Genomic DNA, 13,638 nt, shown 5'->3' on the forward strand with positions numbered 1-13,638 from the left:
ACTGTGACTCACTTATTTGTTGAGAGACGATTTTCTACCGTCTCTGTTTCATAACAAAATGGAACAATTATATGAATTGTTGGAACAACTAACGTACTTATTGCAACAAATATGTAATTTGTTCCAGCTACTTGATTAATTTTGGAGACAGCTTCAGTTTGTCTGTTTCATAACAAAATGCAACAACTAAGTGACTTGTTGGAACAAATAACTGACTTGTTGCAACAAGTAGGTTACTAGTTGCAATAGCTCACTTATTTGTTGGAGACAGCTTCAGTCTCTGTTTATCCAACAATCAGTAAAATATGTCCAACGAAATTTGCTGTACTTGATACAGTAAGTATCATACTTGTTGCAACAAGTAACTCAGTTGTTGGAAAGAGTAGGAACTCTCCAACAAATTTCACAGTTGTTGCATAAAGTACAGCAGCTGTTGTAAATTATTTATTCACATTTTTAGTAATTGTTGCAACAAATTAGTAAATCTGTTGCAACAACTTCATAATTTATTAACAACTCTTGCAGAACTAGGACTACGATAGCTGATGCAAAAAGTTCAGAAGCCCTTATACAGCAGCTTTAGAACTTATTGCAACAACTACAACTGCTACTGTAACTACGAATCTGGAAAAATCAGCAACTAGGGCAACTATACCCAGATGAACAATTGAAACAAAACAATATTGTTTAACTTACCAATGGACCGAAAAACACTTATGAAGTAATGCCAGTGCTATACCAATGACAATCAGTTAAAAAATTATAAAATCGGATGATTTTTTTTCTTGAGCAATAGCGGAAGAAGAAGAAGAAGAAAGCAGCAATAATGGCGGGCCAATAAGAAGAAGAAGAAGAAGAAGAAAAAGAAGAGAGCAGCATGAAGAAGAGAAGACGAAGAGATGGGAAGAACAAAAATGGAGAAAACGGCGCTGAAAAGGATTTTTTCCCCGATTTTGGTATTTTAGGGTTTATAGTGGTTGGATGAAAGTGTTAAAAATAAAACTTTGAGGCAAAGTGTTAAAAGTAAAGTTTAGAGTCAAAATGTTAAAAATAAAACTTAAGGACAAAATATTAAAAATAAAACTAAGGGCCAAAGTGTCAAAAATGAAACTATTGAGCAAACTCAAAGCCCTTTAATCACTAATCAAATTTTGTCATCTCTACTCAATAATTAAAACTTGAATCACCTCCCTTCAATTTTAAAACTACAACATCACTTATAATTAAATGCCCAAGTTAGTTTTGCTGTCTATTTTGTCACTATAAATTGAACCTGCGAGTGTACTCAGTAGAGTTATGAGATTTTGACTTGGGGTTTCAAATCGGGGGACTTTAGGATAGTGTTAATACTTTTGCCAGTTAAATGTTCAAATCTTTTTATTCACTCTTTGTGATTTTCTATGTGCCTTGTTGGTTTTGAAAAACTTCCTCTATCGAATTGTTTAGTTGACATGTTATGTAAATTTTTTAGCCCACACTTTAATTGCTCTTTTGCACTTAAAGTCCTAATAGGCTTGGAGCGTTTTTTAAAACTTGTCGCCTTGACAATACTGATTCTCAACTCTTTTTTTTTTCTTTTTTTTTTTTTTTTTTTGAACAATAAGGTGCTGATGTTGACGCCGTCTTAGCTCAGTGGTAGAGCGTGTGGCTTTTAACCACGTGGTCGTGGGTTCGATACCCACACACGGCGTTGTTTTCGCTTCAAAGCAAATCGCCATGTAAAATACGGTAAGCGCTACGACAATGGGTACCCTCGCGTCCGACCCTTCCTACGTCGCCTCTTTTATTTTTAAGGTGCTGATATTGACAAACCCACTGAGGGTGTCGGACACAAGTACGTTAATCGGTGTAAATTGGCTTTGCCTTGCCATCTTCTCAACAAAATTGTTATTGACAAAACTTTAAGAGAGATTAATTGCTTAATATTTTGTTTTAGTTTTCACTTCCGCGGAAGATTATTTGGTTTCAGCAAGTTAAAACTGCTTTGCTTTCAGTTTATTTTGACTACAGGCTATTTAATTTGAAGGACATCAGCCTTTAGCATTTTCTTTACATCTTCTGGATATGCAAAGGACTTTATTTTTACATCCAAGTTAGGGAGTTGTTTTCTGAAATGCCCAAATTGAATGGTGAGACATCAGATGGTTGATTTCCATGGCAACTAATCTCAATGATATGTTTTTGAGGCTCATTAATGCATGAATATTAATTTCTCTTTCTTAACATTGTTAACGTCCTTCATTTCAAATTAGAATTTACGCAGATCCAACTATATTTTGTTGTTTCAGTTGTCTGGTGCCTCTCCAGACCTCATTAACAGGTTGATACCAGATCATATAAAAAGGCAAACGGGCCTGCGCCTTTTCACTAACCACGATGACATGATGTGAATTATATGTATGACGAGATCCGAGTTGCATTCCACCATGACAAGCTGCATCTCCTTGTCAACGAGGACAAAGTAAAGTAGCTAGAGAGCCGCACTACATCCAAAGAACTAGAGCAACACTAAGAAGACCTATTCTTTGGAAATTGCCAAATCACAGGTCAATGAGTAAACAAAGACAGAAGACATCGCTCACATTTGCACTGAGCATTTCTGTACCTTCAATGTTACATCATACATGTGCTCTCCCAAAGAATACATAAAAATAAAAAAAATGACCATCTTTCACAAAATTGGCACGGGCCACCCACACCTAGTATAAGTAGAGAAGAGTTTTGGTCTAAACTGAACTATAACTCAAACTCAGGGTACATTCATCCTTTAACTATCCCAAAAATTGCAATAAACATCCTTTTGTTAACTTATCAAGCACGTGACTTCCCCCAATACATCGTTTTCATCTTTCAGCTGGTGCCAATACATCGTTTTCTCATCATTTTCATCTTTCAGCTGTCCCAATACATCGTTTTCATCTTTCAGCTGGTGAAAAAAAATTGTTTTTCATCCTTCAAGAACGACAGCGCACAAAAACTGGACTTCTCTTTCATTGAGAAAAGGATTAAAAGTGTCCCTTATTTTTTGCTTTAGACAAAGTAGTCCCTTATTTTTTTTGCTTTATCACAACTCTCGTTTATACAGTTAGTGAAACTAAAGTAGGAAATTTTGTTGAAGAAAACATTGAATTCCAGCAATGGAATATCGTATAAAGCTTTGAATTCAGTTGTGCCGTGAATGCGGTAAGTTCTTGTTTTTAGATTTTCCTTCTTATCTAGGTGAGTTTCTTCAGTTGTAACTATTAATTGCAGTTGTGGAACGCCAGATTTTGCCCCATCATGGATTTACTGCCTATGTTTCATTTTGCTTGTTTTTCTTCCAGCTTGCAGACAAACCTCTAGTCTTGTATTCAGGGGATTCAAAATGTCTATATGTACATAAAATAGAAAAGAATTACCTTATACGTTCAGTGTAATTTTTTGCCGAGGGGTACAGGTGAACACCGTCCCGCCCCCTAGATCCGCCCCTGTCTGCTTGTATAAACTGAACTGAGCAAATGTCTGTTGGTACCTTTGATTGAAAATAAAAGGGGGTGGATGATTGTGATTATTGAATAATCTCATTAATATGATGATTTCTGAAGGCAACACTTTATCCATTCTCAGTAATTGATTGTAGAATTGGTTTCTTTTTAACTGTTTTACTGATTTCTCTGCTTGCCAAATATATAGAGGCATACTTTTTGTGGTTTTTGGTCGAGCTTGAAAACCCCTTGAGCCAAGTTTAATGCTATAAATTTGTTGTTGGTTTGGTTATTATCGTCTGATTAGAAAAGAACAAAAGGCTCGATGTTTCTTGTTCTTTTGTTTTACTAGTTTCATGTTGATGATGGATAGAAATTAGGTATGGTATCTTTCCGGTTGTTTTGATTTTTGTGCCTGAAGTCGTTGGATCATAAAGCAGAGAGGATTTTAGGTTCTTGTTTTTTTGAAGCAGCGTTATTTTTCACTCCTGAGTTTGTGTGCCTTTTTCTTGATCCAAGATTTCTTTAGTTCAATTGGTTCAATAGTGTTGAGGTTCATTTGTTCAATGGGGACTGCCTTTTTTATTTTGAGCCATGGGTCTATCAGAAACAAGCTCCCTACCCCACAAAGATAGTAGATGCCCAGGTAGACATCCTACTCTCTTCCCACTCCACTCATGATTATACTTAGTTTGTTGTTGTTTTTAAAAGAACACCAACTTTTAGGGCATTCTTTCAACGGTTTGAAAGTGCTGAAGTACTAGGTTCCTTATTGAACGCAGCAGGTATGATGCAAGTTGGACATGTATTTAGTTTATATATATGTCTATTGTAAAAGGATTGGTGAAAGGCCCTAATTATTTGCATCATTTGTTTGGATGTTGACATTAAATAACAAGATTTTTTTTCCCCCTCTCTGGGTTTCCAAGTGAATAATATTGTCATAAAAAAGTGCAGAGAACAAGAACGAAGTATGTTCACTAATGGCTAGCATTCATTATTCTATCAAGAAAGAAATTGCTAGTCCTTGAATTTACTTATTGAGTTTACTAGGTAACTATGCTATTCCGTTATTGTTCTCTTTCTGATTCGCATAGTAATGCCCTTTTCGGGTAAATATCTCAAAAGGCTATGAATTTTTTTTGAGAAATTACGTAGTGTTCATCAACTTTCGCTACATATCAATAAAATCACTCAACTTTGGCCTATTATCTCATAAAATCACTCAACTACATATGTCATTAAAAAAATTTGACATGACAATATTAATTAATTATTTTGTGCCATGTAGACGTGGGTCTCACAATAAAATAAAATAAATTCATATCTTTATACCCACACCTACTCACTAACCCTTCATCCAAAAACCATTTTTCCACAATAATAGACAATGAATATTATAAAATATTGAAATTAAGTATTTATACGAAAAACTGTAAAGAAAAGTACCATAAACTGTAAAGTTTTCACATAAGATAATTAAGAATGTTAAAAAGTTCACTTAGTTTATATTGTGAGAAGTATAAGTGAAAAACATCACTTTGATCTCTCTCTCTCACACACACACACAAATAAAAGATACTTTATTTGTTTTGACAAGTATCTAATTAAGTGCAGCATGGTGTAAAAAAAGATTATGAAAAAGGAGAACTTCTTGTGGGTTTCAAAAGTTCCATGTGAAAGCATCGACTCAAATGCTAAATTATTTAAGCAACACATAACAATTTTTAAATAAAAAAGAAGAGCACTAATCACAGTTGATTCATTGAAATTAAAACAATTTTAAACTATTTTAGTGCTTGAAGTTCGTAAGGGCACAACAATAATCTATCTTATGGTACAGCAAATCATCCGTGTAACTAAGACATAATGTCAGTACAAAATTGAACAAATATGTATATAGGTGTTGATGGTGAGAGCTTCATAATTAATCTACATTAATTTTAACACCAATAAAATTCGTTAATAGTGAAACCGATAAACACGAAAAGAGAGGGAAAAAAAAAAAGAACAACTTAAAATTGCACATAGCTAGTCCGTCAAAAACTAAGAGGGGAGGATGCAAAATAGTGACAATATGGCTTTGAAGTATTGGGAATACATGCAATGTATTTAATCAAAATAAGTTGTTTTTTCATCTAAAACAAAGAGTTATTAGCCCCACTGATTATAAAAATTGTTGACTCATAGACACAGTCGAATTTAATCAAGGACTTGCAGGTTCGATAAAATCCAATGCTTTGAACGTTGATTTATATGTTTGTGAAAAAACAAGTTTAATAAATACATATTTATATTTTTCAAAATTCACTTTCTCATTTTATAATTTACGATTTTAAATTATGAATTCGCCCATCTAAAGATATAGATTTATTTTATTTTATTGTGGATTTGGATGAAGGGTTGGTGAGTGGGTGTGGATATAAAGATATAGATTTATTTTATTTTTTATTGTGAGGCTCAGGTCTACATGACACAAAATAATTAATTAATATTGTCATGTCAGATTTTTTTAATGAAATATATAGTTGAGTGATTTTATGAGATAATAGGCCTAAATTGAGTGATTTTGTTAATATATAGTAGAGTTTAATGACTTTATTACAAAGTTTCTTAAAGTTCAATGACCTTTTGAGATATTTACCCTGCCCTTTTCAATGTCACATTTCAATGTCACATAATCGTACGCTAAGGAAAAGATGATGATATGTCACCTTTGTTATTTCTTCCTTTTTTTCTTTTTCATTTAGTGTTCCCCCAAGCAAATCTCTTTAGAAGGTAAAATTACAGGTTTTACTTTGATTCTCAGCAATTCTGAGTTAAACCTCTTCCAAGAGCTTTCAAGTTTTGAGTGTTTATAGGTTTAGTGGCCTGATTACGCTGTTGTTGTGTTCGTAATTTCAGAAACACGCTCGAGTTCGGATTCTATGTCTCTTAGATTGTTCTATTCACGCTTCAAGTGAAAACTCCAATTCCTTTTCTTTGGCACATATGAAACTTTGTTTTAGCTGGGTCATGGGAATATGTGTGTTGTTGAAGCCGAGGCATTATCTTTGTCTGTTGAAATGACTTGGTCTGAGTTTCATCATGGTCTCTTCACTTATATTTTCACAATAGGACTTTCGTGTGCTTTAGCCAATAGTCTGCTCTTTATGATTCTTTAATCCATGCACACTGTTGATTCTTAAATATGTGTTCTACCTGTTTGGTTGGTTACATAATTATTCATGTAGTGGAAATTTATGTCATTTGAAGAAAAATGCAGATTAATAACTAGACCATTTAAATTATGTTTTGACTACAGTTTGAAGGAAATTTCCTGTGAGTGTATGTGCTTCAATTTTGCGAAGTTTTTGAGTTCAGTCCCATTAAGAAATGTTACAGTGGTATTTTGCTTCACTCTGCTTGCTCATTGTTTGTCGTCAATAGTTGCGCTGGGAAAGTTTTCTGATTCAGTTTTGAACGGAAGTCTTGAAACCGTGATTCCATCTCATTATAGGAATCGTATTTAGGAAGTTTTGCTTGGGTCTTACAGTAGATTTAATTCACCTTTTGCACACCGCACTTCTCATCACTTACCTACATTTAAAAAAAAAAAAAAATCCTCAAATGATTTATGATCTGCAAAACCTAGTTTTAATTTGACAATCCAAACCTTTAGAAGCCTGCTTTAGTATGTTTTAAAAGAGTTTAAGAGGTAAAGAATGAAAAACTGTTTTTTCTCTCATTTGGGTAAATGAATGTTTTATACTCTTGAATGGTATTTCTTACTTTTTTTTATAGAAGTTGTAATTGTGGGCGACGGTTAGAACTGTTTGGACAGTTCTTTTTTAATCGTAACGTGTTGAATCTTTGCTATTGGTCTGTCAAGTATTTTATTTTGAGATGTTAAAAACTCTTTCCTTGCTAAGAGGAGAAGAGCTATCCCTCAATCTTAACATATTTATTCGAGTCAGTGTAATCTTGATGGTAGCTCACTCTGGATCTATAAACATAATTCTCCATGATGTTTATTGTAGACCATTAGTAGCCTATTTCTGTTGCGTGAACTTTAAGTCTTGTCTATAAGTACTAAAGTAACACTTAGATTTATATCCATGTGATTCTAAAAGTACAAATAGATCATTGATACTCTTGAATTTTTTTTACTACAATACTTTTCGACTATGTTGATTTAGAACATTGTTTGGTTGTATTAGAATTTTGTTTCAGTATTTCTTGCCTTTGACAAAACCTGTCCAAGGCTATTCGACTGAGTCTTTCAAATATTTTCCTGAATGGTTCTAGTCTTGATCTTTATTTTGTACGACAACGTCTGAAAAACGATTTTATTGAGCGGAGGGTCTATCGGAAACCTCTCTACCCCACAAAAGTAAGGGTAAGGTCTGCGCATACCCACCCTCCCCAAACTCCACTTGTTGGAATATACTGGGTATGTTGTTGTAGTTTCTTTAAGGTTGGTTTTATGTCAATCAATAATAACTGTATTATCCATTCGTATTGTGCATTTTATCTTGGACTTTGTATAATAAACTGTGATATTCTGATTGGTTCCTCAGGACCTTTATTTTCCTTACATTAAACTTGAGCTTGCTGCTTGTGTAAGCCATTGGCAAAAGTCTTTGCTGTAGTTCTTGGTTGTTTGCCTTTTCTTTAGAGATATTGCCTTTTAATTAGTTGGCACTTTACTTTTTTAGGGCCAAATTATAAGATTTTGAGGTACTGGCTATTGGGTAAATAATGCATCAGAGCTTTACTTTAGTCTTGTAGAATTACACTGGGTATGTTGTTGTTGTCGTCCTTTTTAGTTGATGCATTTCCATAGGCAAATATAGCGAATTGTTACACTGTGAGCTTTGTAAACTGTATGATGCACTGACATTTTCTTAGTTGTTATTTCGGTAGAAAAACATTGTTTGACGTACTTATCTCAGACTAGTCAGAAGAATCAGCACGGGCTCAATATGGATTCATAAATTTAATTTTTTTTAGCAGTACTGGTTAAGTGATTTAGGTAAGAAATTCTAATGTTTTATGCTTAAGTTCAAAGCATGGAAGACCAAGTTTAATTAACGAAAGTCAAGAGGAAAAACATTTCCAAGCATATATGCTTAATTACAACATTTTACAGCTAATTTGAAAAACAGATACAAAAATAGTAGGAGTGCTACTTTATAAATAAATAAAAAAACAAGAAGGTAAAGAAGCCAACAGTCACAAACAAAGAGTTACAAATGTGGGACTCACATTGAAAGATAGCAGGAATTTCAAGAGCTGCAAATGCAGCGCGTCGCATTCAAATTGCAGTGGCCCCCAGCCTGTTCACAATTTATACACTCATGTACATGTGATAAGGCTATAGGTACAATGCCTTTAAAGCATATAAATGTGAATTTTCGAAAGTATCTTCCGCAACAAGCTGTCTGCTTCAGCTGTACCACAGTCCCTTCTTATATAGGAGAGAGAATTGACTCCCACCAAGTCAGGACCACATTCCTTTCGAACTAAGTATTTTGATTCGTCTTTCTTGAAAGAGTTTTGTCATGATCATGTTCCTTTCGAACCAAGTATTTTGATTAGTCTTTATTGAAAGAATTTTGACACTTTTACAGCTAGGCCTTCATTCAATGGTAGCATCCTTTTGTATTAGTGGACCCCCAACATTGAGCGCGAATAATCAAATGTTTATTTCTTCCTCATTTTCATGGAAGTAAGCTTAGGAATGTAATTGTACAATTTTGTTCCACAATTGAATATATATGATATGACTCGTATTTATGTCAATATTTAGTCAGCTTGATCGTATTGCTATTTTTATTTTATTTGGGCATAATCCTACTAAATAATTAAAACAAATGAAATATTTTTCTCATGATCAGACCTCTTTTGAACGACGATGTTTGTCATAATTCCGTGTTCAGAACGGGCATGGGTCATCTAGTATCATAAATAAGTTTAGGATTGACCGTGGAACATATTCGTTGTTCATTGATAACGTGACTTTTGCTCCTTTACGTTTTTATTCTTTCTCATGAAGTATCAAAATATAAATCGTACTTTCTCCACGATTTCAGTGTTGTATTCAGTAATGCGGTTATAATTACATAGTTCATGTTTTTAAATTTTACATACGAAACTAGCTACATTTTAATCAAACAAAAAGTACATGTACATGCAACTATGATTTATATATCAATTAACTGGTATGAGTAATTATTAAGCATTTATATATAAACAAAAATTAGTACTATCCTGCAGCTGTCTACATGAAATTGATAATGATAAACTATACATCCTAAGGACAATATGTCAATCATATTTCTACACATTTTCTACGAAATGCTAGTAATTTATTCATTAATATATAACTTCTTAATATGTATGTAGCTGTAAAAAGGAGACTCAAGTTTCTTAAAAATAAGGCAAATTTTTTTAGACGTGAATTATTTGCACTCATAACTGAGATTATTCATATTCACATGTAAATTATCGTTTGTTGAAAATAAAAAATAAAACGAGAATATTGTACATAGAATAATTAATATATTACATTACAAGAATTATAAAATTGAAGTTGTTCGAACATCATTTTAATTATATTTGTTCATACGAATTTTATCATCAAAATAATAGAAATTAAATAACACATAATGCACCAGTCAGGATGTATACAATTAGTTTTAGAGGGTGTTTGGATTGACTTATTTTAAGTGTTTATTGGCTTTTAAGTTCATTTCCAAATTTTGTAGTGTTTGACAAAGATAAAAAGTGCTTAAAGCAGTTACATTTACCAACTTATGACTTTTAGCTTTTAGCTTATAAGCTACTTTTAAAAAGCAATCCAAACACCCCCTTTGCCAAACACATTCATATAAATTGGAAATCACTACCCGTGTTCCAATTTATGTGAATGTGTTTAACGTAACATGAAGTTTAAGCAATTAAGTACGCCCTCCTTTTCAATTGGTTTGTCTTAGGAGCCGTTTGGACGTGGTTTGAAACCATGTTTGGATATGTAATTTGAATATCTTAAGTTGTATTTTCTCTTATAGACATAAAAATCACACAAGTTGTGAAAACGAGAATATTGTACATAGAATAATTAATATATTACATTACAAGAATTATAAAATTGAAGTTGTTCGAACATCATTTTAATTATATTTGTTGCGCTGAATTTTATCATCAAAATAATAGAAATTAAATAACACATAATGCACCAGTCAGGATGTATACAATTAGTTTTAGAGGGTGTTTGGATTGACTTATTTTAAGTGTTTATTGACTTTTAAGTTCTTTTTCAAATTTTGTAGTGTTTGACAAAGATAAAAAGTGCTTAAAGCGGTTACATTTACCAACTTATGACTTTTAGCTTATAAGCTACTTTTAAAAAGCAATCCAAACACCCTCTTTGCCAAACACATTCATATAAATTGGAAATCACTACTCATGTTCCAATTTATGTGAATGTGTTTAACGTAACATGAAGTTTAAGCAATTAAGTACGCCCTCCTTTTCAATTGGTTTGTCTTAGGAGCCGTTTGGACGTGGTTTGAAATCATGGCTTGAAACCATGTTTGGATATGTAATTTGAATATCTTAAGTTGTATTTTCTCTTATAGACATAAAAACCACACAAGTTGCGAAAACTATCAAAACATGACCATATTCCTTTCGAACTAAGTAGGTGTTTGGCCATGAAAATCAAATATTTTCATTTTATTTGGTATTTTAGAATTGGAGTTGAAGATGGAGTTGTGCTTGGTTATAGTTTCTGCAAAGAATATTTGGTTGTTTGAGTAGGCGTTTGGCCATAGATATCAAAAACAAATTCACTTTTTTTGGAATTTTTGAAGTTGGAGTTGGAGTTGGAGTTGTGTTTGGCTATAGTTTTTGAAATTGTAGTTTTTGGTGAAATGTATTTGTAAAAAAGTGAAAAAAGTGATTTTTTTTTTAAAAATAAGTTTTTTGAGTTTTTGGTATTCCGGAATACAACTTCAAGTTGTATTCGTAATATTTAAGGCCAAACGCGCCAAAATTACCCTTGAACTTTGAAAAATAGTTCATCCATACCCTTCGTTATACTTTAGGGCCAATTATACCCTTACAGTTATACTATGGGGTCAATTATACTGTCTAATGCAAGTTGCCACGTGGCATCATCCAGCCCTTCAAAATTATTTTATCCTCAAATAATTTTTTACTCACTAAAATAACTCAATCCGACCCGAATTTATTTTTTAAAGAAAAATAATACTTAATTATTTTTATATTTTTTTTGGAAAAATTATCCGTATTATTTTTGCTGAAAAAAAATTTGGGTCGGATTGAGTTATTTTAGTGAGTAAAAAATTATTTGAGGGTAAAATAATTTTGAAGTACTTGATGATGCCATGTGGCAACAGCTAGATGTAGGTATAATTGATCCCATAAGTATAACGTGTAAGTGATAATTGGCCCTAAAGATAACGAAGGGTATGGATGAACTATTTTTCAAAGTTCAGGGGTAATTTTGGCCCTTTTCCGTAATTTTTATGGCCAAACGGTACCTGAATGTATTGAAAGTGAAAAAAGTGAAAAAAAAAAATGAAAAAAGTGAAGAACAAGTTTTGGTTGTTTTCTAAATTTCAAATACAACTTTAAGTTATTTTTGAAATTTTTATGGCCAAACGCCATAAAATAAAAAAAGTGAATAATTCTCGTGGACAAACGGGCCCTAATATTTTGATTAGTCTTTTATTGAAAGAATTTTGACACTTTTACAGCTAGGACCCCATTCAATTGTAGCATCCTTTTGTATTAGTGGACCGCTAACTTTAACGGAACAGTCAAATGTTTATTTATTCCTCATCTTCATGGAAGCAAGCTTAGGAATATAATTGTACAATCTTCATAAAAAAACAGGAATGTAATTGTACAATTTTGTTCCACAATCGACTATATATGATATGACTCGTATTTATGTTAATATTTAGCTAGCTTGATCGTATTGCTATTTTTTTTATTTGGGGGTAATCCTACTAAATAACTAAAACAAGTATGAAATTTTTTTCGCATGATCATGCCTCTTTTGAACGACGATGGTTGGGATAATTCTGTGTTCAGAACGGGCATGGGTAATCTAGTATCATAAATAAGTTTAGGTTTGACTGTGGAACATATAAGTTGTCCACTGATAATGTGACTTTTGCTCATTTACGTTTTTATTCTTTTCATGAAGTATCAAAATATCAATCGTACTTTTCTACGATTTCAGTGTTGTATTCAGTACTGTGGTTATATTTACATAGTTCATGTTTTTAAATTTTAGATACGATAGTAGCCATATTTTAATCAAACAAAAAGTACAAGTACATGCAGCTATGATTTATGTATCAATTAACTGGTATCAGTAATTATTAAGCATTTCTATATAAAAAAAAATTAGTAATATCTTGCAGCTTTACATGAAATTGATAATGATCAACTATACATACTAAGGACAATATGTCAATCGTATTTCTACACATTTACTACAAAATGCTAATTTACTCATTAATATATAACTTCTTGATATGTATTTAGCTGTAAAAAGGAGGCTCCAGTTTCTTAAAAATAAGGCAAAATTTTTTAAACGTGAAGTATTTGCAATCATAACTGAGATTATTCATATTCACATATAAATTATAGTTTGTTGAAAAATAAAAAATAATACGAGAAAATTGTAAAGAGAATATTTGATATATTACATTACAAGAATTATAAAATTGAAGTTGTTCGAACTTCAACCATTACTTTATTTGGTGCACTGAATTTTATCATCGAAATAATAGAAATAAAATAACACATAATGTACCAGTCAGGACGTATACAACTAGTTTTAGAGGGCGTTTGGATTGACTTCTTTTAAGTGTTTATTGGCTTTAAGCTTGTTTCTAAATTTTATAGTGTTTGACAAAGATAAAAAATGCTTAAAAACAGTTACTCTTAGGCAAGAATAATACAAAAATAAGCAATAAGTCAAAAGCCATAAACCAATCCAAACACCCTCTTAGATGGAATAAGTTACCTAGCACTAAATGTTCTCCAATTGGATAGATGAAGGACTATTAATGCTTCACCTAAACAAAAAAGGTTTATTTTGAGTTGAAGTCCAAACTTATAGGACTAATTTGGACCTTTCCTCCTCCCTTAA

At 32.3% G+C, this 13,638-nt stretch overlaps 1 non-coding gene across 1 annotated transcript; it reads left to right on the forward strand.

Moving 5' to 3' along the window:
• The first annotated feature begins 1,618 nt into the window (after window positions 1–1,618).
• Window positions 1,619–1,690, forward strand: TRNAK-UUU (transfer RNA lysine (anticodon UUU)). The gene has a single exon. It is a non-coding gene; the product is annotated as a tRNA-Lys (tRNA).
• Window positions 1,691–13,638: the final 11,948 nt, after the last annotated feature.

Source organism: Lycium ferocissimum, unplaced genomic scaffold (genome assembly GCF_029784015.1).
Source record: "Lycium ferocissimum isolate CSIRO_LF1 unplaced genomic scaffold, AGI_CSIRO_Lferr_CH_V1 ctg78, whole genome shotgun sequence".
NCBI lineage: Eukaryota > Viridiplantae > Streptophyta > Magnoliopsida > Solanales > Solanaceae > Lycium > Lycium ferocissimum.